This window comes from Diabrotica virgifera, chromosome 6 (genome assembly GCF_917563875.1).
Source record: "Diabrotica virgifera virgifera chromosome 6, PGI_DIABVI_V3a".
Lineage (NCBI taxonomy): Eukaryota > Metazoa > Arthropoda > Insecta > Coleoptera > Chrysomelidae > Diabrotica > Diabrotica virgifera.
In genome coordinates, this window is record NC_065448.1 from 101,721,440 (window position 1) to 101,748,410 (window position 26,971).

Below are 26,971 nucleotides of genomic sequence, written 5' to 3' on the forward strand. Positions count from 1 at the left end.
CCAATCTTTATCTAATATATCATTTTCTTACTCTATATTTTGTTGTATTTTAATATTTTTATTCCACAAAAATCAAACTAATTTGATTATTGTTTGTGAAATATTGTTTAAACAATTGTATATGTTTAAAAATAATAAACATTTATTCCCCAAGTTAAAATATATGAAGTAATAAAGATTTGCTAAAAAAAGTGTTATTTCAAAGGACAGTGTATGTGTTCATTATCAGTGTATGTGTGTGTGTATTATCAAAGGTCATTGGAATGCCCAATCAGAGCAAACGTATCCGCTGTCCTGCGCGTAGCACCAAAATTAATGTTTTTTTTTAATTTCTGACGCCGTGGTAGTTAACCGATTTTAATTTTGCAAATTGTAAATGAAAGGTACGGTATTCTTCTATATGTAAAAAAATTTCAACTTGCTATCTGCTTTACTTTCAGTTCTGCAACATTTAAAAAATTAATTTTTTTTGCGAAAGCTGGATTGCAAAATTTATTTTGTGAAATCTGTCGAATCGATCTCAATAAAATTTACAGTGTTGTTTTCTTATATCATAAATTTTTTGGGTGAAACATGAAGTTCCTAAAAGTAGCATAAATGGTTAAAAAACGTAAAAGGCAAATACTTGTCTTTTTATGGTTTTTTCGCAATAATTGCTATTTTTCAACAAGGTTAACAACTTTTAAAATTTTTATACTTAATCCTATATTATAGGAAATTTAATTACGCAACTTTTATGTCAGCGCAATTTTTCTTGAAAATGAATACTTTTAAAGTTATAATCAAAAAACGAAGAAAAAAATCGAATTTTTCCTTAATTTTTTGACATTTTGATTATTTAAACAATGTTCCGGACCTTTTTGAGCGAGAGCATAAGTCAAATATTATTATGAGTTATTTTTAAACAATTTCTGCAAAATAATATGAGTCACCTCTCAACATCCAAATGTACTAATATTTTTACAGATGCGCCCTGGTCTATTGAGGGAGAAGTAGGTATTGTGAAGCCGATATGTGAAATAATTGTGCATTTAACGATAGAATTATATAATTTGGACCACATATACCACACATATAAAGGATCAAATTTAGATATGAGCTCATCTCAGATTTGGCCATTTACAAAAATGCCGGGCACTCAAAATGGCGGATATTCATATGTGACTAATAGCACCATAACTTTTGAACGAAATGTCAGATTTCAACCAAGTTTGGTATATAGGTTCTCTTTTTGATGCATAAGATCGAGGTCTTAAACCGCAAGACAGTTTATCAGAAGTTGTGTTTTTCCTAGTTTTTATGTAAAAATATGTTGTTTTTTTCAATTCTTTTGAACTTTTTAGTTATGTTAATTACCATTTAATAAATGCATAACGTATCTTCACATGAACCTATGTGCGGCAAATTTGAGCAAATATTATAAGAATTATTTTGGATTTAATGGTAGAAGCATATAATTTGGACCACATATACTACACATATGAAGGTTCAAATCTAGATATGAGGCCATCTCAGTTTTCGTTCCATTTACAAAAATGGCCGGCATTCAAAATGGCGACTATACATATGTAACTAATAGCACGATAACTTTTGAATGAGACTTCAGATTTCAACCAAATTTGGTATATAAGTTCTTTTTTTTTTATGAGTAAGACTGATGTCTTGAACCGGAAGAATCGGTTAACCAGAAGTTTTGTTTTTACTGTTTTTTATGTAAAAATATGTTGTTTCTTTTTCAATTCTTTCACCCTGTATATATAAATTTTTCAAAAAAGTATTCTGCCATTGAAAAGAGTGTAATAATGTTTTTTAGGAAATATTTTGAACTTTTTAATTATTTTAATTACCATTTAATAAATGCATAACGTGTGTTCACATGTACCTATGGGTGGCAGATTCATTTTGAATGCCCGCCATTTTTGTAAAAGACAAAATCTGAGATGGCCTCATATCTAAATTTGAATCTTTGTACGTGTAGTACGTGTGGTCCAGATTATATGCTTCTACCGTTAAATGCACAATAATTCTTATATTTTTATTTGCACGAATCTGCCGCTCAGAGGTACCTACATGTGAAGACACGTTATACATTTATTAAATGATAATTAATATAACTAAAGAGCTCAGCACATTTCCTAAAATACATTTTTTACGCTCATTTCAACGCCGGTATTACATTTTTGAAAAATTAATATGTACAAGGTGAAAGAATTGAAAAAATAAACAACATATTTTTCAAAAACATTGGGAAAAACACAACTTCTGGTAAACCGATTTTTTCGGTTTACGAGCTTGATCTTCTACATCAAAAAAAGAACCTATATACCAAGTTTGGCTGTCAAAAGTTATCGTGCTATTAGTTACATATGCATAGTCGCCATTTTGAATGCCGCCTTTTTTGTAAAAGGCAAAATTTGAGATGGCCTTATATCTAAATTTGAACCTTTGTTTGTGTGATATATGTGGTTCAAATTATATGTTTCTACCATTAAATGCACAATAATTCTTAGATTTGCACGACTCTGCCGCACATAGGTACATGTGAAGATAAGTTATGCATTTATTACATGGTAATTAACCTTATATTCAGAAAACATTATAAACAGAGCCCTTGCTGACCAAGATATAGGAGTTAAAATAAATGGCACTCTAATAAACAATTTGAGATACGCTGATGACACAGTATTAATAGCAGAAACCCCAGAAGATCTCCAAACACTGATGAACAGAATAGTAGAGTGCAGCGAGAAGTTCGGTTTACCACTTAACATCAAAAAAACAAAAATAATGATGGTGTTGGAATCTCCACAAAATTTTTCTGACATAACCGTACATGATCAAAGAATTGCGCGTGTTAGAAAATATAATTACTTGGGAACTGTTATTAATGAAAACAACGACAACTCTGAAGAAATCAAGATCAGAATAGAAAAAGCTAGAGCTACTTTTATCAAAATGAAAACAGTTTTATGCGGAAGAGAGCTAAGTTTAAATCTTAAAATTCGCCTCATGAGATGTTACGTGCTGTCAGTTCTTTTCTATGGAATGGAAGCTTGGACACTAAAAAAGATCGATACAAGGAAAATAGAAGCATTCGAGATGTGGATGTACCGCAGGAAACCGGGAATATCGTGGACAGAGAGAGTGACAAACATGGAAGTGTTGCGAAGGATGCAGAAAGAAAAAGAACTTGCGCTTACTATTAAAAAGCGCAAACTGCAATACTTGGGACATATAATGAGGGGACAAAAGTACCAGCTACTACAATTAATTATTCAGGGAAAAATAATAGGTAAAAGATCCATTGGCAGAAGAAAATATTGATGGTTGAAGAATTTAAGAGATTGGTACAAGTGCAGCGACTGCCAATTATTTAGATCTACGGTATCAAAAATACGCATAGCCTTGATGATGCCAAACTTCGGAACGAGGACGGCACCTGAAGAAGAAGAATTAACCTTCCGATGACCAACCTTTTTTTGTTACACGGATGACCAACGGGAGTAAAAAATGACCCCAGGTCAAAAATAACCTAGAATGAATGTTTTCAGCATTTAAATCTTCATCTAACAATACATCCTCGTTTTCTGATACTATTTTATCTTCTATATCATCATAAAAATCGCTAGCAGTAACAATTTCCTGTAACTCAGCCTCAGTAAGATATTTGCGGGCCATATCTTATATATACAGGAATGTCATGATTCGTACATAACAGGCACACAGTCTAAAAATAGATTTTGATAACGCGCAATGTAAAACTACTTGGAATTCCACATAATAGACGGTATTTTACTAAACATCATCTTCAGAATATATTTTTTATTCGTAAAATATAGCGAATTTTTTTATTTCAAAATATGAGGATATCTAGACTGATATTAAAGTCAAATAAAAAAAATTATTATGAGTTAAAAATTGAAAGTACTTTTGAATTTATTAAAAAAACATAGGCTAGGGTCCAAATTTACCCCCCTTGACAGCCGAAGGTTAACATAACTAAAACGTTCAAAATATTTCCTAAAAATAATTTTTTCGCTCTTTTCAATGCCGGTATCACCTTTTTGAAAAATTAATAAATGTATACAGGGCGAAAGAATTAAAAAAAACAACAAATTTTTACATAAAAAATCAGAAAAAACACAACTTCGGGTAAAACGATTCTTCCGGTTCAGGAACTCGACCTTATCCGTCAGAAAAAGAAGCCATATACCCAATTTGGTTGAAGTCGGACTTTTCGTTTAAAAGTTATCGTGCTATTTATTAGTCACATATGTATCGTCGCCATTTTTGATGCCTGCCATTTTTGTAAAAGGCAAAATCTGAGATGGCCTCATATCTAAATTTGCACCTTTATATGTGTAGTATACAGGGTAGCCAGAAAGTATGAAAACACGGTAATTTCTCGGAAACCGCTGGAACGATTTTTATAGATTTTAGTGGGTTGGGTTTTCTAATACGATCGATATTATAGTGGTAATTACATTGTTACCAAATCTTCCGTTTTTCTAGAAATCTAATGAACTTTCTTATTTCAAATGGAAAACCCTGTATATTTTTTGTCTTTTGATGTCCTTAAGAGATGATGATTATTTTTATTTTTATATTCTCTATATCTAAATGCCCTAATTTTGGAGTTATTACTACATTTATAAAAAAAATTTAAACAAATTATAAAAATCAAATTTTTCGGCCAGGCTAGACATTATTTTAGATTCCTTGGATCATTAGGAACAAAAAAGATCCCTTGTAATTTTTCTTTATAGTTAAGCGTTTTCGAATTAAAAACAATGTAAAACTGAAAAAAAATCGAAAAATTACGATTCTCAAGATTCAAATACACACGTAAATTTTTTTTTTTTAAATTACGAAGTACCTAAATTCAAGCTCAAACCTTCTTTTATCAGCTCCCTATAAGAATTTTTGTCACGTCTTATTCTAAAACATTGCTTTCTTTTAATGTTAATGAAGCACATAATGTGACAGGACGGGCGATCAGGCTGTATTAAAAACTAGAAAAGAGTGTTTTAAAATGCAATAAGCCCAAAATTACTTATAGTCTGGGCTGATTATCGGAGAATAGGCCATTTTTGGGAAAAGTTATTTACCAGCAATTTTATTGCTGGAATCGAATTATAAGATCCTATATATTAATAATATAGGTATGCAAAGTTCTCAGATAGTGTGCTACTTTTTTATAAACAAAATGGCGCCCGAAAATCGTGTTTTTTTCAATTATTGCTCTATAACTCCGAAGATTTTAACTTTACAACAAAAACACCCAAAATAAAAATTCACCGCGATGAAATTCTGCATAGAGACGTGTTTTTTTCGATCTACTCCGACGAAAATTTTCCTCGGAAAATGCGGGTTTTCCCAACAAAAGCTTTAATTTTCAAAGAAAGTTTTAGATAAGTAATTATCTACCAATAATTAAATAATTTGGTAACTTAAAAGCCTTCTTGGTTTAGATCATAGTTCCAGAAGCTGGTGAAAATTAAACTAATATTTTAGCAACGATTCAATTGTTAATTAATAATTTACGGTCGCAATAATAACCAAAATAATTATGATACACTGATCAAACTTTGAAACCTTAGAAAGATGAGATGCCTATCTAACATTTTGTCGACAAAATATAATTTTTTTATTTTTTTGCAAAATCTTTAAATGTTTAAAAAAATAGTTATAAACAAATTAACGTTTCTCAGAAAGTTTTTATTATATTATAATTTTAAAAAATAGCTAAAATGCACATTTCAAATATCTTGAAAATGAATGATTTAAATTTTTATAATTTTTTTTTTAATTCTTTCAATGCGTAGAAGTGAGTTTAAAGTACAAGCTAATTACTTACAAAGAAATATCGATTATCAGTTTAATGGTTATATTTTAATTAAAGATTATAAATATATTTTTTTTGTAATTTACACCCGTGAAAGTAGACTAATACAGTACTGTAGCTAAAATTTTCACTCGGAGCGACGACCGGCCGCGCAACGTACACTTTTAATAAATAATGTATGCTGCGTGTCAGTCGCTTCAAGTGAACATTTTAGCTCCGACTCTGTATCAGGCCTCCTTTTGCGCTAAAAATTACAAAAAAAAGTATTTTTAATCTTTGATTAAATTATAACCATTGCACTAATTTTTGACATTCTTTGTGAGTAATTAGTTTGTACCATAGACTCACATTTAAGCTTTGAAACAATTAAAAGAAATTATAAACAACGCAGAGATCGTATATTTAATTTGCTGTTTCATAACTTTTTTGCAAATGGTTGTAAAAATTTTTTAAAGCATTAATTTTCAAGACCTATGAAATACGCACTTTAAGTATTTTTTAAAATTAGAATATAATAAACAATTTCTGAGAAATGTTAATTTGTTTATAACAATTTTTTTTAAACATTTAAAGATTATGCAAAAAAAATGAAAAAATTTATATTTTGTCGACAAAATTTTAAATAGGCATCACGCCTTTATAATCTTTCTAAGTTTGACCAATGTCTCATGATTATTCTGGTTGTTATTGCGACTGTAAATTGTTAATTAATAATTGAATTGTTGCTAAAATATTCGTTTCATTTTCACCGGCTTCTGAATTTATAATCTACACAAACAAAGCTTTTATTTCACCAAGCTATATAATTATTCATAAATAATTACTGGCCCAAAAAATTATTTGAAAATTCGAGATTTTGTTGGGAAAACCCACATTTTCCAAGAAAAATTTTCGTCGGAGCAAATCGGGAAAAACTTGCCTCTATGTAGAATTAAATTGGGGTGAATTTTTATTTGAGTGTTTTTGGTGTAAAGCTAAAATCTTCGGAGTTATAGAGCAATAATTGAAAAAAATACGATTTGTCGGCGCCATTTTGTTTATAAAAAAAGTAGCACACTAGCTGCGGACTTTGCATACCTATGTTAATAATATACAGGATTTTATAATTCGATTCCAGCAATAAAATTGCTGGTAAATAACCTTTCTTTGTACTTTACTAATTAGACCAGCGTTATATAACTATTTTTTTTTCAAAATTTAAAGATTATGCAAAAAAAGAAAAATTTATATTTTGTCGATAAAATATTAAATAAGCATCTCATCTTTATAATCTCTATAAGTTTGATCAATGTATCATTATTATTTTGGTTATTGCGATCGTAAATTGTTAATTAACAATTGAATTGTTGCTAAAATATTCGTTTCATTTTCACCGGCTTCTGGAATTACAATCTATACCAAGAAAGCTTTGATGTCACTAAGTTATTTAATTATTGACTAATAATTACTTAACTAAAACTTTATTAGAAAATTAGAGTTTTTGTTAGGAAAACCAGCATTTTCCGAGGAAAATTTTCGTCGGAGCAAATCGTGAAAAACAGATCTCTATGAAAAATTTAATTGCGGTGAATTTTTATTTTGGGTGTTTTTGTTGTAAAGTTAAAATCTTCGGAGTTATAGAGCAATAATTGAAAAAAACACGATTTTCGGGCGCCATTTTGTTTATAAAAAAGTAGCACACTATCTAAGAACTTTGCATACCTATATGATTAATACATAGGATCTTATAATTCGATTCCAGCAATAAAATTGCTGGTAAATAACTTTTCCATGAATTTTGCTAATTAGCCCAAAGTATTAAAGGTATCTGATAAAATAAGGTTTAGCTTGAATTTAGGGCCTTCGTTGTTTAAAAAATAATATTCTTTACTTGTGTTTTTGAGCCTAGAAAATCGTGATTTTTAGATTTTTTTCAATTTTAAATTGTTTATAACTAGGAAACGATTAACTTTAGACAAAAATTATAAAAGACCTTTTTTGTTTTCAATGATTCAAAGAACCTAAAATAATGTCTATCCGCTCCGAAAAATTTAATTTATATAATTTGTTTAAAAACAATTTTTTTTATAAATGTAGCAATAACTCCGAAATTATGGCATTTAGGTATAGGGAATATAACATGAAAAATAATCAGTATTTCTAAAGGACCTCAAAACGCAAAAAATATAACATATTTTATAGGGTGTTCAATTTGAAATAAGAAAGTTCATTAGATTTCCAGGAAAACGGATGATTTGGCAATAATGTAATTACCACTATAATATCGGCCGTATTAGAAAACCCTTACCCACCAAAATCTATAAAAATCGTTTCAGCGGTTTCCGAGAAATTACCGTGTTTCCATACTTCCTCGCTACCCTGTATGTGTTCGAAATTATATGCTTCTATCATTAAATGCACAATTCTTATAATATTTGCACGAATCTGCCGCACAGTACTTGAAAAAATATATTCAGCGAGCGTGTTTAAATTATCTACTACTTTCTTAAAATGAAACTTTCCTTAGTAACGGAGCATGTAGGGCTGTAGGGTGGTAAGGGCTCTGTCATCAGACAGGAAACCATTTGAATTTAGTTAAAATGTACTTTAATTCCCTCGGAGAAATGAGGTTTTCACTTGGAATAGCAGGTAATAAATAAACACTAAAAAATTTAATGAAAATATGCTAATTAAAGCAATTTTTCAGAACGTGGTGTTGAAAATAAATTTATTAACCGATTCTTGCGGTTAACTCGGCAATTAAATCAATTAATTAACAAGTTAAAAAGCTTGACAAGGATGACAATATTGATTAAAATGTACCAATAAATTTTTTAATAAACTCAAATACGAAGCAGTGAAAATTGAGGATAATTCGGCTAAACTATTAAGATGAAGTGAAAAAGTAACAAACATTCTATCTTATTTTATGAATAAAATATGAATCATTAACATCTTCGTCTGTTTTGCCTATTTTCTGAGGAGGTCAGCTTCCCTTATTATATTGGCTTTCTCGTTTTCTCATTCCTTGCATTAACTTGACACTCAACTTTTTTTGGATCGTGTAATTTTGGGTTAGGTATTAATTATATTGTAATCGTCATTTTGGCATATTCTTTCCCATTTATCGTAAAACTTTTTCCGCCTACCTTTACCGAAAATATACTTTTCCTGACCTGACTATAGGGAGCAAATTCGTACTTTTCCTCCCTAGGGAGTAAAAATACCCCCTAGGGAGTAAAGTAAAAGTGACGTTATAGTACGTCATTGTTAAAATAACTTATTGACGCCCTATACAATATTCTATTACCTATTACGTAAGTATCTATACATTTTAATGTTTATTATAGTGGTGCTAAACAACAATGTTTAATATTAATTTAATTTCGCTTACGCGGTATATAAGTGTTAATATGTAGACTTGTAAATTTTTTTCCTAAAATTAAATTATCTGTACGGATGCCGATACATGCTTGCATACTAACTTTCTAAATGTGATCCTAATGCGTTTTTAAGAATTATAAAAATGACAGTACATATTTAGAAATTCTTATCTCTCAGTTTTTGTTATCCAAAATTCCCAGACAGCCCAATTCACGAGAAATACGGCTGACGTAAACTTTACCCAAAAAAGGAAAATCTGAAGGTCCAGAAATACGGTTGCGATGAAAGGGGATTTGGGGGTGTTCCTGTGTTCGAAAGGGAGTACAGTTGGAAGAGTCAGACGAGACAGTCGAACAGTTGGAGCTCAACGCTCTCTATTTCGCGCAAACCGGACTCTTTAATACGTGTTGAGTAACTAGTGTCAATTAGTTTTATGTTTTCGGGCTCATAGTGCGTTTATTGAGCTATCGCAAGCAAGCTATTGGTGTCCAAAATTTTGTTATTGTGATTGTTTTTAGTAAATAGACTTAGTGAAAACGTTCTTTTCACATATTTCATTAATTTATCCCAAAGCTTTGGGTGGTCCTTCGCATAAGTATAAAAAAATAAAACCATTTTCCTAAGGAAAGAAAATTCAGTTTCCCAAGGGGAAATACCAGCGACCTATGAACGGTGCGCGAAACTAAGGCACCAGGACGAAGTGTAAGGATAACAGCACCTACATCTTCGCACATCGTCGCCTTAAAGTGTTAACCTGCTAAGTCCACATTTTAGGCAAAATGAGCTTTTAAACATCTTGATAATGGTATTAATTTAGTCTATCGATTAGTTAAACAGTCAAGTTACATTTTTTATCTAAAACCTAAAATATTGTATGATTTGTATACCAGCTAACTCCGATTGCTTTAATTTTCCCGCGTAAACACAGCTAAGTCCTTGACAGCCATGCATTTATATAGTAAAACTTGGCCTGACAAGTACACGCTGCGAAATTGTTTTTTGCCTCTCCTGTAAAATTGGGTAAAATAGAGTTAGGAGGTTAACACTTTAGGAAGACGACATATAGAACACCCTGTATTTTGCAGAATGAAAAAAAAAACAGTAAATTGTTATTTTGATTTAACAATGATTACATTAATAATTTGACTTATATTTGACAGTTGACAGTTCTGCTGTACCTACGTGTTAGTTTTAGTTTTCCAATAAATTGTGTTAGTTACATAAATAAATTATTTACAAATAAAAAATGACTTGGTATTTGAGGAAGGTTGAAAATGATATGTATAACATGGGAGTAAAGTGCCTTTTCCTCCCTTGAATGATTACTGCCCTCTGCTACGCGTCGGGCAGTAAACTTCATTCTCGGGAGGAAAAGTAGCACTTTCCTCCCTTGTTATACAAATAGCTATATTTCAATTCTCTCATTGCAGCACAGACTACTTGATTACTTCTATTTCAATTACACTGTTTTAACTCACAGGCATTTAATTATAACCATAATCCAAATATTATGGTCTTAAAGGTAATACGTTTGACCTTGGACTTCCGATGCCAGAGTTGCAAGCGGAAGTACTGTTTTAAAGTCTTCGAAACAGTAGGTACAGGCGATATATTATTCGACGCGCCTTAGCAAGAGGAGATCAATTATATACTTATGGTTCTTATATAACTTTCGGTTGAAAAGTTGTAACATAAACTGACACATAAAAAATAAAATGTAACATATACACATTTACTTGAATATTTTATAAAGTAGTGAAGGAAGGACACAAAAATATGGGAGACAAAAATATGGGACAAAATATGACAAAAATATTGGAGAAAAGATTAGATTCGCGACAAAAAAATTACAATTTGAAAATAAAAATCGACCTGTTTTGTTTTGAATTTTTTTAATTCTCTAGTAAGAACAAAATTATGAATTTTATGCGTTATTTTTGGAACACAGTGGTGTATAAAGATTTCTTGTATCTATTCTTGTGGTATCGGTACACACCTGAAAGGCCAAAGACGTTTGGATAAAATAAGTGTCTCTTTGCAAATACAATTAAGTCGGCTCTAGTAAGTAAAAAGACACTTATTAAACACACACCCACTACACATTACTCATTACTAATTACGTGGCTCTAAAAGTTTCGCACCAAGGCCAAAAATAAAAAAAAAAATAGAAATACTATAAAACCGATATATTACTTAATTTTTAAATTTTAAACTAAACTCATATCTTCAGAAAATGTCTGTTCGACGTTACTGATTAATCAAAGATTGTTATGTATTAATTAATCAAAATATGCATCCTAGTGACGCAGACAAGCATTATTACGATGAAACCAATCATTAAGCTTAATTATAACGTGTGGGAGTTCCGATATGGTTTTCGAAAATTAATTATCATACGTTATCGTTTTCCCCATTTTCCAGCGTATTTTTGAACGAAATGGGAATCCTTAATTTTATTAATTTGATTTCTGTAAAGACAAGCATCAATATGTTTGTATATATCCGTACCTCAGAACAAAAGTGTATTGTCACAAAATGTAAATTTTACAGGAGAGCGAAAATAAAAATTATTTTTAGTGTTTTGTAACATTTTTCATTTAATACATTAAATTTTATTTAGCAAATTCTTATAAATGTGAATAATGATCATTGTTCTTTTTACCACCGAAAAGAAAATTTTTTTGAGAATTAGTGTTTTTGGAAAAAATGGACTTAACACATTTTCGCTCTGAAAAATAAATTTTTGACTGTGACAATATTAATTTTGCTACCTATCCCATGGCAAAGAGAAAAATATCATAACTATTTTACAAAATTAAGGAAATGTTTGGATATAAAGAACTAAAAATATTATACGGACTTATTTATAACAAAACCGTTAATACGAGTACTAAATAAACTACTTAAAAAGTCTAATTAAAAAAAAATGGTTGTAAAGTAACTGTATTTTTATTTAAATGAATGTCGACTCGATCGTATGCATTATTGTATTTTTATTAACTAAAAAAATTAACAATAACTTTTTGAAGTACATAAAAAAATAATTAAAAACTTAACAAATGCAGGGCTACTGCCGCTATATCAGTAATTTGAATTGTGTCTTTATGCACTGGAATCTGAAAAAAATTGTGAATTACCGCTTAGCAGAAGATCATTGAATTTTTTAGCACTTATCGGATTTAAGGTATCTCTCAACGAAATCAGAGAATCTTCTACAGATTGATGATTTCTTCTACCAAATCTTCGGTTAAGTCTACACTCTAAAATTCCAAATCGAGGTCTGTTTTAAAGTACAGAATCCCAGGATTTTCTTGTCTGAATTCTGAACTACATATATACTGTTTGTGAAATTAATTTTTTTTTCACTATTCTCAGTTTTATTCTTATTTTGAAACGGCGAATCGCTAGAATTTTTTTTTTCTCTGATTCTGGCCTTGGTTTAGAACTAGAACCTTTAGCCACGTAATTGTATAACTTATAAAGTCAGGTGTAATGTGTAGTGTGTGTGTTGAGTAAGTGTCTTGTTACTTTGCAAAGTTGACGTCATTGTCTTTGCAAAGAGACGCTAATTGTATCCGAACGTCTGCGTTCCGAAGAATTGTACAGTTTATTAAAATATTTAAAATTAGAAATTGTCATTTCATACACTTTGAAATATTTGTTTTTTCCGAAAATTTTAGCCAACTGTAACCAATCCTATGGAGTAGATAATAATTTGAAAATTAGGGCATTTTTTAGCCTCGCGTTCTATAACTGAGTGTATAGTGTATACTGTCCACCTCCATGTGCGTATGCCCTCGCAGAAGGAATTTGTGAGTGATTTCTTTTATAATATGTGGATATCTCGAAAGTAGATAAAAGTAGCACATAATTATTTGCAAGTTCCGGTTTTGGGATGAGCAATTATTGGTCCAAATAACAATAGCAGTTGTGCTTTGAGGTAATGAATGAATGTACTGGACCAAGCATGAGGTCATTTTTTTTCCACCTTAACTAGCAATTTGACCACCGTTGAATCATAAATTGTATAATTAAAACAGCAGAGTTTTAGACTGTACAAACTTTGAGGATCAGTTAGCTTTGGGCAAGGAAGACATTTTTGTAAATCTATCATTAAAACTTTTTGTAAAGGGCTATTGATGGACATAGCCTTGTCTATGTTTTAATTTGTACCATCACTTGTAATATTTCTCACTCAGCTTCAGACGTTGACTGTCTTAGATTGATTAGAAATTCATCACATTTATCACAAGTGTCTTTTGAAGGAACAGCGAATGATAAATTAAAGTCTGTATTAAAAATGTGATTGTAAAGCCATTCTTTGTCTACTTCGTCCGAAGGAACGTTTTTCAAATCTTATTCTTCATTAAAAATCCTAAACATTGTAGAAATATTTTAGTGACCTCCTAAATATTTGTTCGGCGTCCTTCTTCGACTATAATGTGATTCTTCATATGGATAGGCATGCTGATGAATCCTGTCATTTACCTCATTCTTTACTTTATTTTTAGATTGTTGCTTTCCTCTTTTGTCACATTCTAAAACTCCACTTGTTTGCATTTTTTCAAGTGAACACCTAACAATAGATTGAGAAATATCTAGAGTCTCTTTTCTTCAATGGTAAAAAAATATTTCCAGTTACAATGGCTAGCTTGAGCACCTGTTCGCTCTCTTTTTCTTTTGATACAGGTTTTTTCAAGATAAGCACATAAAAACTTTCTTTTTGGATCTATGGTTGTCTCATGATTCCAAAATTGTCGGTGAATTTGTGCTCTCTGAGAACAAAATTGCCAAATTTTAAAAGATTGTGGACTTAATGCTTTGTCTAAATTGCATTATGTGGGACATAATACGTTTTGTAGGACATAATATTGTTTTGCCCTGGGAAACGTATACGCCATTTTGAATAATACTGTTCATACAAGGCTATTTTGGCCAATTCCAGTCGAAACAGTGAATAAGAAACACCAGTGAATCGAGCGGAAAATTTTAAGCCCAGTGAGCTAAAAAAGTAGAAAACTGAAATTTTGGACTTAATACAGTTTTGCTCTGAGTTAGGGATATTTGTTTTTATAAAATGTTTTTAGTCATTACAAATTATTATACAATATTATAATATGCCACTACCACTGCCAGGAAGTTTGTTACTAACATTCCCTAGATTAAGGAAAGATTGGTTTGAAAGTAAAACATCAATCGTAAATAAATTAGAAGCTTTTGAAATGTGAATCTATTGGAGAATCCTTAAAATTTCGTAGACATCGCATACCTCAAACGAAGAAGTGTTGCATAGAGTATGCAAAGAACGAGAACTTTTTAACACAGTGAAAGTTAGAAAAACATTATACCTAGGCCACATACTGAAAAAAAAATAAGTTGCAATATGCCTTACTAATAGTGAAAGGAAAGATCGAGGAAAAGATAGGACTAGGAATAAAAAGACTATCGTGGCTAAGAAAAATCCGACAATGGACAGGGCTAAATTTTGAACAGCTAGTAAGAACAGCTGAAGACAGACCAGAATTTGAATTGTAGTAGCCAACTTCTGTTAACCCTTAAACGCCCAAGGGTAGGTAAAAAATGTCCACCTAATGCGTATTCCCTTGTCACATATTTATTACGTGTTTAAAAATTAAAAAAAAATTATTTATTGTTAAAAAGACAGAGCCCTTTATCGAATGTTAATTTGGTTCTACCGATATTTTTGAAAATAAAAGTAATGTATTGAGTTAATTATGGGAGGGCACAAAAAGTACACCCTTGGCAAAACTTGTTACTAAAGGTTTCTATATAATTTCTCGTTGGTAGGAACATAATCCAGATAATTATCGACGTTTAATTACATAATCGACATAATTATCCGCCAATGAGGAGGCTGAAAGGAAGAATGTGGAGAAAATCGATATATATCTGAATTACTGGCTTTTACTGGTATGTTAATTTTGATGTACATTGTAATTTTGTTGTAAGGTTTGTAAATTGTTTATATTAATATTTTAGAAGATGCTGTGTTTATTAAGCATAATATTCTTAAGTTTAATCCATTTGAAACAACTTTCAATAAATATATTAGCTATTTTTGAGGTGGACATTTTTTACCCACCCTTGGGCATAAATGGAACCTAAAAAAGGTTGGGCGTTTAAGGGTTAAGGAGACCCAAGTCCCAACTCAGAATAATCGGCTCTATTATGTGGTCTACTAGATTGACTTTTTATTTAGATTAAAGAACTACAATTAAGAGGAAACAGTAGCGATCAACAGGTAGCGAAAACGCGTTCCAAGATTGCGGCTGTAATTTTGAATATTTTTTCTACATATTTGGCACACGCATTTGTAATATAATAAAGAATGGCGGTACAGAGCCTAATTTGAAAAATATATTAATATGTGGAAATTACTCTGTAATTAAATACAATATTAAAAAAACGAGCCTGTACCGCCATTAAAAAGAACAAAAAAATACACTCTCTTCAAATAAACTTTTTTATCCGATGTCTAGATTTTGTGTCATTTTGGAACTACTAATGAAATAAAAAATTTTAGTAGTTCCAAAATGACACAAAATCTAGGCATCGGATAAAAAAGTTTATTTGAAGAAAGTGTATTTTTTTTGTTCTTCTTAATGGCGGTACATGCTCGTTTTTTAATATTGTATTTAATTACAGAGTAATTTCCACATATTAATATATTTTTCAAAGTGGGCTCTGTACCGCCATTCTTTATTATATTACGAATACGTGTGCCAAATATCTCGAAAAAATATTCAAAATTAGAGCTGCCATCTTGGAACGCGTATTTGCTACCTGTTGATCGCTACTGTATCACCTTAAGTTTGACCATCTATAACTTTATTATTTGTACTCTACTCTATTTTCAAGATTCTTGCAACAGTTTGTAGGTACATGTCGTATTGAAGTCGTTTGTTATTATTTCGGTAACAAAAAATTTTTGCTTAAATTGAATTATACGGGGGTGAATGGAAGCGTTGTATTTTCTCTTAACTTTAACAAATTCTGTGGAAAAATTGGTGGGCTGATTTTGTTTCATACTTCTTTTGCATTATCCTGGAGGTATCGCTAAGGTTTTGTTTTTTGAATTATCCGAATGTCTCTTTTATTTTAAGAACTATAAATATAAACTCTGCTTTGAAGGTTTATTTAATTGGAAATATCAAACGCACTAATATTAACAAATCAAAACAAAATTAACAACAAAACAAGACAATTTAATAGCGGCTATGTCTACCTCCCGCAGCAAGGACTGGTCGCAATCTGATTGACATCGAATAAATATGTGTTATCTTTGCCTGGGAAATATCTACCAGAGCCATAACTGTACCAAATTTTCTGGAGGCCTAGGATGACGGCGAATAGCTTTTTTTAATTCATCCCATAAATGCTCAAGAGGATTGAGATCTGCGCTGCATGCGGGCCATTCTCATCTTATCAATCCAACCTCTATTTTATGAGCCCATCAGTGTTTTTATTAACAAAAAAATGATACAACTCTTACAAGAAACGAGATGTTCAGGTAATTCAAAAAAAATTTAGTGATGCCTCCAGGATAATATAACAAGGCTATGAAACAAAATCAGCTCTTCCATTTTTCCACAGAATTTTTTAAAGTTAGGAGAAAATACAACGCTTCCATTCACCCCTGTGTAATGCCATGTAAGCAATTTTTTTTATTACCGGAATAATACCAAACGTTATCAATACATCTGCCAACAAAATGGTGCGAGAATATTGAAAATGGGAGCACAAATAATAAAGTTATAAATTCTCAAACTTAATCAAAAATTTTTGGTGGCGGAATTTTGTGCCGGCGAGTGTAGATTTAAATATTTTTTTAACAAATATAATAATATATTCGAATAACAAATTAATAATTCGTCGAGCTGACCAACGAAAATAGACAACGTATTGGTGTTTTGATAGCAGCCTCTCTAGGTAAACCTGGTAAATTTGCACAAGTAGCAGCTAGTCTCCACGAACAGTCGCATTTTATATAGGTTACCCTTGACTGGCTCATATCCAATAGGGGGCCTCTTATGACTTTGAGCTGATTCCTGCTTGAGCTCCGGAGTACTTCAGCCATGGTAGCACATTCTGGTAGCAAAGCCATTTTCCAAGTGGAGGTTATCTTGCATTCTAATTTAGACGTTTTTTCCGGTCACAGATCGGAAGTACTTTGCCCTGAAGCTATTTTCTTGTGGCATGTTATTCAATGCACTATTTTTACTGGGAATAAGCCATACTTTTACTTAAAATAATTTATTTTGATGTTTTGTGAATAAAATAAATGGGGTTTAAATGGGGTAGTGTTGCGCATCATAAGATGTTGCTTCCAGATAATACCTCTAGCCTCTTCTACTCAATTTCTATCCTCACCTCCGAGAAGTGCGATCCGGATCACACGGGTGAACCCCGGTAAACCTGAGCAACCCTACTGGAGACTGGGTAACCAACCCCAGTGGAATGTGGGGTCAGGGCTGACGAGGAAGGGAGAAATGGTCCTCCGAGAAGGGGGTTGGGCATGAGGCTAACTCCCTCATCCCGTAAAAATCTATTGTTACGAAATCTCGAGATAGAAAAGCCGGTCTGAATTCAAGACGACGACCCAGGCACCGAACTAAGAACAATGATTAGTACTTGGAATGTAAGAACGCTGTATAGGACAGCGGGACTGAAGCTGCTCCAAGATCAACTCATAAAATATAGAATAGACATTGCAGCTATTCAAGAAATCAGATTGACAGGATCCGGCATTATGCAGAAAAAGGAACATAATATCTATTACAGCTGCAACCCGAACCGACATGAGTTCGGAACTGCGTTCCTAGTATAAAAAAAAAATAAAAAAAATTATTATTGATTTTAAAGCCATAAATGATCGGTTATGCATCCTTCGAATAAAAGGAAACTTTTTCAACATATGCCTGATCAACGTGCACGCGCCAACCGAGGAAAAAAACGAAGAAATAAAAGATTTATTCTACGAAGACCTCGAAAGAGCATATGATAACCGTTATCACAGTGGCACAGTTACTGTGCCAAAAACGACATTAAAATAATCATTGGAGACATGAACGCCCAGATAGGAAAGGAGATATGCTACCAAGTCTATATTGGTAAACACAGCCTTCACGACGTTACTAATGACAATGGCTTAAGACTTATTAGTATGGCACCTTCCAAAGACTTAATTGTGGGAAGTACATGTTTTAATCACAAGAATATCCATAAGGCAACTTGGATATCACCAAATGGACACACCACAAATCAAATTGACCATGTTATAATTGACAGAAGGCACTTTACAAACCTAATGGACGTCAGGAGTTACATACAGAGGCGCAAATATTGACTTAGACCATTTCATGGTAGGGGCTTGAGCCTGCAGATTCTTGCTTGAGCTCCGCAGTACTTCAGTCATGGTAGCACATTCTGGTAGCAAAGGCAATTTACAAGTGGAGGTTATCTTGCATTCTAATTTAGACGTTTCTTCCGGTCACAGATCGGAAGTATTTTGCCCTGAAGCTATTTTCTTTTGGCATGTTATTCAATGCACTATTTTTACTGGGAATAAGCCATAATTTTACTTAAAATAATTTATTTTGATGTTTTGATTTCTGTTTCAGAAATTGTTCTCCAAATACAAATTAAATAAATTTTGTTTTGGTTACTTGATAATTAAAAAATTCCTAATTTTATCTGACTCATTCATATTGGCAATTAAGATATTATAATCTTTTACATGCAATTTTTGTTAACTTCTTGATTCGTCAATCTGTCTTTGCTAACAATGAACCTTTATTCTGACACTATTGACACCTATTTAATGACGAATCAAGATCCTTAACCTTCCGTGACTAACATTCGGTCTGTGAGACGGACCAATTAGAGTTCTCACGTTTATATCCAAATTGTTCGTTATGTATCTTCGCCGCCATCAGTAGCTGCCTGGTTCAGATGCCTGTCTTTAGTGTTGAAGTTTGAGTCTTGGGTGTCTAGTGATTATGCAATCACCGGCAAATTTTTGCCTCAGAGACCGATGTTGGACGTGACAAACTCGATAAAAAATATTTATAAGCTATTGATTATGTACTATAGAAAAGAACTACAACGTTAATGGGGTTTTATTATTCCATATGGTCAATGAATCTCTATATATGAAAAAACCGCAGAGTGCTACCATTTTAAGGGGTGCGTTTTTGAGAAATGGGTGAATTAGTCCCTGGGCACAGGTTACATTAGGGTGAGTTCTATGCACTTTTGTTACAAACACGTCTACATAAAAATTGTTCCTGGTTAAATTTCCTATCTAAATATAACTTTTTAAAGTCAAAGATACTTTTTTTTACAAAAATATATTCAAAAGAAAAAGCACAAAGAAACCCAAAAGAAAGAAATTTTGTTCCTTGCCCCATAACTTTTGTCCACGGGGATATAGGTATAGACATTGCTTTACAGAAAAAAAAACTTACATATTTTCTCTTTAAAATGATGTTTAGTGGAGGTCATTAGGATTTACATTTTTCGAAATATGATTTTTCAAAGTTCGGCACTCACAGCAATTTTGGGCAATTTTCCTTGTTATTTGGCAAATATTGTTCTGTAACTTTTTTCTACGCATCTTTAGGGATATGCAATGGTACATGTAAGAGGAATAGAAATCAATTACCTTTAAAATGTTCTACTGTATAATGTTGTACGACTTATTTTAAAGAGGTTATCTTTTTCAAGATTTTATACTTTTAATGAGTTTTTATATTTTCTACGATTATTTTTTAAATATCCCATTATAACTTTTTTTCTAAATTTAGGTATATATTATATAATAAAAAGAAAGCTTATTCTCTTTACTTTAAAATGGTGTATTATAAAAAAATTCTAGGATTATTTTTGAGTAAGATATGCTTTTTCAAAATGCAATAAGTACTTGCAACGATTTTTGATTTTAGGATTATTTTTTAAATTTCTTATTACAACTTTTTTATGTGATTGTGTGTTATGATTGAATCTTATTTTTTATAGGTAATACTTTGGATCCATTTGACTCGGCCGGGCAAACTTCAAAATATGGATTGATTCCAATATTTACTTTCAAAGCTCCTGCACCACAAGCTTTGCTTCAAAAATAGCATGTAAATGTACCAAAGGATGTACAAAAAACTGCGGTTGTAGGAAGATAGGAATTAGTTGTTCAATATTTTGCAAAGGGTGCATGTGCATGGGTACTAATTGTGGGAACTCTAAGATAACTGAGGTGTCAGAGGAAGATATTGAAGCTAATGCTAACGAAGAGATGGACTTTGATTTTGAAAATTTTTTAAATATCAACGTTTAAATAATTTTAACTAAAGTGATGTTTTCTAAGACTAATGTTTATGTAATTTTTGTAAAAGAAATAATTTTAAATAATACAGGTAAAAAATATCAGAGAATCACTTGGTTTCCATTATTTAAATATAGATGATACATCATTTTAAAGAACAGAAGGTAAGCCGTCTTTATTGAGCAATATATTATAGTATATTCATGTACAAGAAAAAAAAGTTATAATGAGAAATTCAAAAAATAATCTTAAAATCAAGAATAGTTGCAAGTACTTATTACATTTTGAAAAATAATATCTTATTCAAAAATAATCCAAGAATTTTTTGTAATACACCATTTTAAAGTAAGCAAAATAAGCTTTTTTTTATTATATAATAAAATATATACCTAAATGTAGAAGAAAAAAGTTATAATGATAAATTTCAAAAATATTCGTAAAAAATGTAAAAACTAATATTTTTTAATATTAGGTATTATATAATATTATATTATATAAATGTAGGTACTATATGTAATATAATATTATGTAATATATAATATATTATATAATAATATTATTTTATTTTTATATTATATTATAAAAAATCGTTAAAAGTATAAAACCTTAAAAAACCATAAACTCTTTAAAAAAAGTCCTACAACGTTATACAGTAGACCATTTTAAAGGTAATTGATTTTTATTTCTATTACGTGTACCATTGCATATACCTAACGTTAAGTAGAAAAAAGTTACAGAACAATATTTGCAAAATAACAAGGAAAATTGCCCAAAATTGCAGTGAGTGGCTAATTTTGAAAAATCATATTTCGAAAACTATAAATCCTCATTACCTCTACTAAACAACATTTAAAAGAAGAAATATGTAGGTTTTTTTTTTCTGTAAAGCAATGTCTATACCTATATCCTCGTGGACAAAAGTTATAGGACAAAAAACAAAATTTCTTTCTTTTGGGTTTCTTTGTGCTTTTCCTTTTAAATATATTTTTGTAAAAAAAAGTATCATTGACTTTGTGATATTTAGATGGGAAATTTAACCAGGAACAATTTTTATGTAGGTATGTTTGTACCAAAAGTGCATAGAACTCACCCTAATGTAACCTGTGCCCAGGGACTAATTCACCCATTTCTCAAAAACGCACCCCTATAAATGGTAGCACTCCGCGGTTTTTTCATATATGGATGTCCATTGACCATATGAAATAATAAAACCCCGTTAACGTTGTAGTTCCTTTTAGCTATCTTATTTTGAATATAATCAATAGCGTATTATATTAACGAAAAACGAACAACGAAGTGCTAACAGGTGCTGACAATTCAGTATCTCAATTTCCAGGAGTAAAAGGTGAAACTAGGCACAAGAAAACAGCAGTGAAAAAAGTTAGCTTGTTTTTCACAAATGAGATGGTAGGTATAATTTTTTTTTTATTTTCTTTGGTATTTTGCGAATGTTTAAGAGACTTACTTAATTAAAAATAGGTACCATTCTTGTTTAATTTCACTCTTTCAAGGAGTAAACACTACCCTACGCTTGAAAGTGTGTCAATGGAAACATTTTTTTATGTCGGTCTCTGACACCGATATTAGCTTTAATGTTCAGAAAAACTATGTTAGTTGCGGAAGGTTAAGTCAAATAAGTCAGGAACTAAAATACGAATTATTTATCCTCTGAGCATTTCACCCGGCATTGGCCACTATATGAGATTTTCTCTCACTGTTTCCGAATATTGCACACAACTTTTTTTCTGGTAAATCATACATGCTCTAGTTTCTTCTAGTCTCCTTGTTATTCTTCCTTTGCAATCGAATAGACGCGTCTGCTTGTATGGTGGTTCAGTTGAATTAGTATGGCCCGATTTTAAGTCAATGCGCTTCACGTGAGATACTCTCATCAGGCGACCACAATGTATAAATATTATTTAGCATGATTTTATGACATTTTTCTATATTGTAGCAATATTTTATTTTATATTTGCAATATGGATCGTGCAAAGATAATTTTAGAACTTGCCCTGTATATTGTAAATACTTTTAGAAAATAAAGGTACTAGTAAAAATTTGAAATTTACATCTACCTATTGAAATATTAAAATGAAAATTATTTCTACATTTTTAGATTAAAATGTACAAACGCATCAACAGTCACATTGTGTAAAGGTAATAATAACTTTATATAGTTTAAAATCTATTTTGAAAATGTTATTTCGTAAAAAAGGCAAAAGCTGAATATGTGAGACAAAATCTCACGTGCGACAACTCACGTAAAAGCCAACCTAGCGACCAATGCCGGGTTATGATGGAAGAATAAAGCACAACAGTGTGGTGAAATTCTCGACAAAGGAATCTATAATTGCAGTTACGACCTGTCGTTTACACGTGCTCTGATGAGGACACGGTAAATCAGAAATACGTATAAGCACGTACTGGAGGCTCTGCTCTGTAATCAAATCTTAATCATCTTTATTTTTAGTTTACATTTTTATTCACTTTTGTGGGTATAAAAGAAACTTAAATACCTGGAAACGTGGCTTTTTGAAGACTGGGCATCGCACAGGGAAGTAAAAGGTCGCATTGAGCAAGCTTGACTAGCCTTCGTAAAATTCAGGAAGGTACTGTTTAAAGTCCGAGCTTTAACTAAGACTAAGGTTTACTAAGTGCTACGTATGGTCGGTGCTGCTACATGGCTTACAGGGCTGAACACTCAAAAGGAGGAGTATAAACATATTACAAGCTTTAAAAATGTGGCTTTATCGTCATATCCTAAAGATACCATTGACGGCGAGAGTCAAAAGAATGCCCACTTTTCGAAACCATCAAGAAAAGGAAAACGGCGTATCTAGGTCACATCGTGCGAAATGGAAAATACCAATCCCTCCAACTTATAATCGAGGGTCAAATTGAAGGCAAGACAAAAATGGGACGCAAGAAAATGTCCTGGCTCCGATTCATAAGGCAATGGACAGGGATAAACGACATACAATCTCTGATACATATTGCAAGAAACAGAGAGCTAGTGGAAAATGTGATCGCTAACATCCATTAGTGGATTAGCATCTAAAGAAGAAGCAAACGAACTATTTCGCTAATTATTATTATCACCGTGAACGACACGTCGTGAATACAAATATAGATTCCCTTATAGAGTAATTCCCCACTCTGTGGGGTTTTATTTCTTCATCTTAAAAAGCTCAGAGGATTCTAATTTTAGTTCATGATTCACTTGACTTACCATTCATAGAAGGAGGATTCTATTGACCATTCATATTTAAAAAAACCATTCAAGGAAACATATGATTGAAAAATATGCCAACGATGGCCAATTTTTACAGATATGTACCTTTAGAAAAAAAAAAGAATTTTGCAGTGGATCTCGTTAAGGGATCATGTGAAACAAAAAATTTAAAAAGATGTTATTAGCTTATAAGTTTTTTTAATTTTAATGATTTTTGAGTTTTTGGTATCACTCAAAAAGCAAAATAACGAGGATAAAAAAATAGGGTAAAAATCAACATACTTATTCATCACGAAATATCTAAAGAAAATCTATACAAAATTTCAGGAGGATCAGTTAGCAGTTTTGGAGTCACAATGTCCACCGCCTTTGAGAAAAGCAGTTTTGAGAAACACGCATTGAAAGTTTTGATAACTTTTATTTTCATTTCCATTTTCTCTGTCATATCGTAAAGTGATGCACACCGGAATATGTTTTTGAACCGCGGAGTAATTTACATAAGAAAAGGAGAGTAGCTGTTGAACGTTTCTCATGTACCACGCTCAAGCGCGCTGGTGCGAAGCTGCTGCAAAGTGAGTCGAAGGGATATTCTAAAATCTACATGCCATGTTGTCGGTAATTTATTTGCTGCGATAAATCTGAAATATTCATAGAGTATTCTTGAAGTTATGTACTTTCAAACCATACACCCCCCTCCCTTAAGAGGAGAGGCTAGCATAGAAATTATTACTATTTTATTTCTTTATTAATTTTATTGGAAAGTATTTTTTGTTACTTTTGTCTGCCAAATAATGCCTATTAATAAAGTTTGTGTAAAACAATATTTGACTCTTATTTATTTCGTACAATAACACACGTAACCTAATCTAATACCCATTTCAATTGTTGAGCAGTGTATATCGGAGTATAATTTCGGTTTTCTTATTTCGCAAAATTGTCTACGCCGTCCAAGTTGCTTATTCAAACCCGTTTACAGAGTTTCAAATATCAAACGAGACTCGACAAAGTTGTAAAGTTGTACAGACGGCGAATGATGGAACTAAAAGTTTATCAGTTTAAAATCTGCAATGTGATAAGCATCGAGGTCGACGTACCAATATTCGCTCCAAACAATAGCGGCATTTCCTTCCTGGCGTTGTTTCTAGTTCCTGTTGTAAATGGGATTTTGCATAATGCTCTATTAGAGTCACACGATATCTTCAGTCGTATTTTCCTGGATTATGTTTTATAACTTTTTGAAATTCAGACGTCAAAACTTTGCTTAAATGGAATTTTATATTAAACATTAACGATGTATAGAACTGAATTCGAAATCCTTTGTACTTATGGTCCGTGCAGGTATATTGCATCATACGAAATATTTTTTAATTACCGGGAATTGGGTTCTGTGGATTATATTGAAACTACATTTAATTCTGTTGAGTTCGATATTTTGATCAGTACTTATTTTCCATTTTATCAGGAACAAACTACAAAATTAACTAACAATTAGTCCACCATCATCAATGGCGTTACAACTCTTCGTGAGTCTTTGCCTTCCATGCTTGTCTTCTTTCCACCTTTTTCTAGGCCTCCCTATAGGGATGGGAAAAACCTACCGGTTTAAACCTAAAACCGGTGTTTTTACTTCGCAATAACCGGTTTTATCGGTTGTTTTTTTTGTCCCGTTTATAACCGGTTTTTTCTTTTTAAAGTAAAAACCGGTTATTAGGTTTTTACGGTGATTAGGATTAGGTTAGGTATTATTTTGGATCCCAATCATAATTATTATTCTCAAATAATTATTCCAAACAAAACCATAATTCAAATTGTATTTTATAAATAGAGAAGCAAACTGAAAGTGCAATCTCACATCAGCCAGAAACAATTATTAAGTTTTAATATAATATTTCCTTGAAAAGTTATTTGTAATCATAGTATTTACATAAGAAGTGATCTGGTTGAATTAGACGCAAACATCATCAATCTATTTTTCACACTTAACTCTTGACATTGAAAGTGGGTGAATGACTTTTTCTGATTACCAAAAATAATGCTCTGACTATGAATATCGAATTACTGATTACGAATACGAATCTCCAAAAATTTCCCTACGTTTTCAAAACGATACACTCATACAGGAAGTATTAAATGAGTTAAAATGTACCTATTCTACAAATATACAAACGTGTTAAACGTAATACATGATAAATTTTTTTTGACGGTAGTAAAAATAAAAGATAAATTGCATTATCCAATTTATTTTTAAGTAAAATATTTATAAAAAGTCTTAAAATTTTAAAGTCTTAAAAGTCTTTTTTCATTTTTAAAATATTTATGTTGATATTATTTGAAGTTGAAATGGTTGGGGAATTTTTTGGGTTTCGGAGGAGAGGAAAATTGGTGAGTATTTTAGAGAATTATATTTTTAAATGGTAAATTAAATTTGCATCATTAATTGAATACAATAATTGCATATTATATTCTACTCTCATAATATATATTCAATGACGATAGAACCTGAATTATTTCAGCGCTCTCTGTTGAGCAGTACTATAATAATTTTGGTTTACTGTTCTCTACATCTGACTACTGAAATTCACAAATCTTTGGGATTCACACAAATCAAATTTTATTTCGATCCAATGTATATATTAATACTACGCTATATTATATTTAATAATAATCAATAAATATATAATAATAATAAAATAATAAATAAATATATTAATTAATGGAATACAATGGTTTTATTAAAAATTGTGTTTTATTTATATTGATATTGATGTTCTTTCAATAGTACTAATTTTGATCATATTGATATCGAGTCGAATGGAGTATCGCAAACTAAAGTGCATTGTAAATGTAACTTTGTAACCTATTAAATTAAAAAAACCGAAAACCGGTTTTTTTTGGACGGTTAAAACCGTCAGGTTAAACCGTAACACCTTCTCCAATCCGGTCTTTTTTAAAAAACTTTCTTTATAGGCGATTGTCGTTACTGCTTATCATATCCCCCGTCCATCTGAATCTATTAGCCTTTATATTATATCGGACTATATTTTCTTTCCAAAAAAACCTAGCTCGTTGTTGTATCTGGGCCTCCATTCGTTTGTCACGATGTCTCTGCAAGGGCCATATTATATCATTCGAATGATTTGATGTTCCCACAGCAGCTATTTACTTACTTCGTTTTTTGTTAGCGTCCATGTTT